General features: G+C 48.3%; 1 protein-coding gene across 1 annotated transcript in view; it reads left to right on the top strand.

Annotated features, from left to right (window-relative positions):
- Positions 1 to 402, top strand: part of bmpr2b (bone morphogenetic protein receptor, type II b (serine/threonine kinase)) — a 32,920-nt gene that overhangs the window by 25,913 nt on the left and 6,605 nt on the right. The window lies entirely within an intron of this gene.

Here is a 402-nt window from a genome sequence, read left to right as displayed (position 1 = left end):
GGGGGGGGCATGTCACAGGTTGGGATGACTTCAAAGGCCATCGTCTCCCTGTTGCAGTTTCAGCATCACTGCTCGCGGCGAAATGTATAGCACAAAGGCAGGCAAGGCGTGTGTGTGTGTGTGTGTGTGTGTGTGAGAGAGTTTCACTTTTTTTTTTGTACTGCAGCCTTCTCTGATGTGTGAGGCACCATGGGTAATTTGCATAACTTGTTTTAACAGTACTCTCTTCAAAAGGGAGTCGCTGCAATGTACCGCTCAGAGAAACGAGACAGGAAACGGCTGCAGAGGCTTTAAAATAAGAGCGTTCCACTTGATCCGGCACGACATCTACGAGACGAGGTGAGACGGACGGAGCCACAGGAATGACCGTCGTGATAAAATACAGTTACTAATACAAATATG

The sequence above is a fragment of the Seriola lalandi genome, unplaced genomic scaffold, assembly GCF_002814215.2.
Source record: "Seriola lalandi dorsalis isolate HSWRI2012SDOR001 ecotype SW California unplaced genomic scaffold, Sedor1 jcf7180002054899, whole genome shotgun sequence".
NCBI lineage: Eukaryota > Metazoa > Chordata > Actinopteri > Carangiformes > Carangidae > Seriola > Seriola lalandi.
The sequence above is the reverse complement of the archived record's forward strand: the minus strand, read 5'-3'. Positions and strand labels throughout refer to the sequence as shown.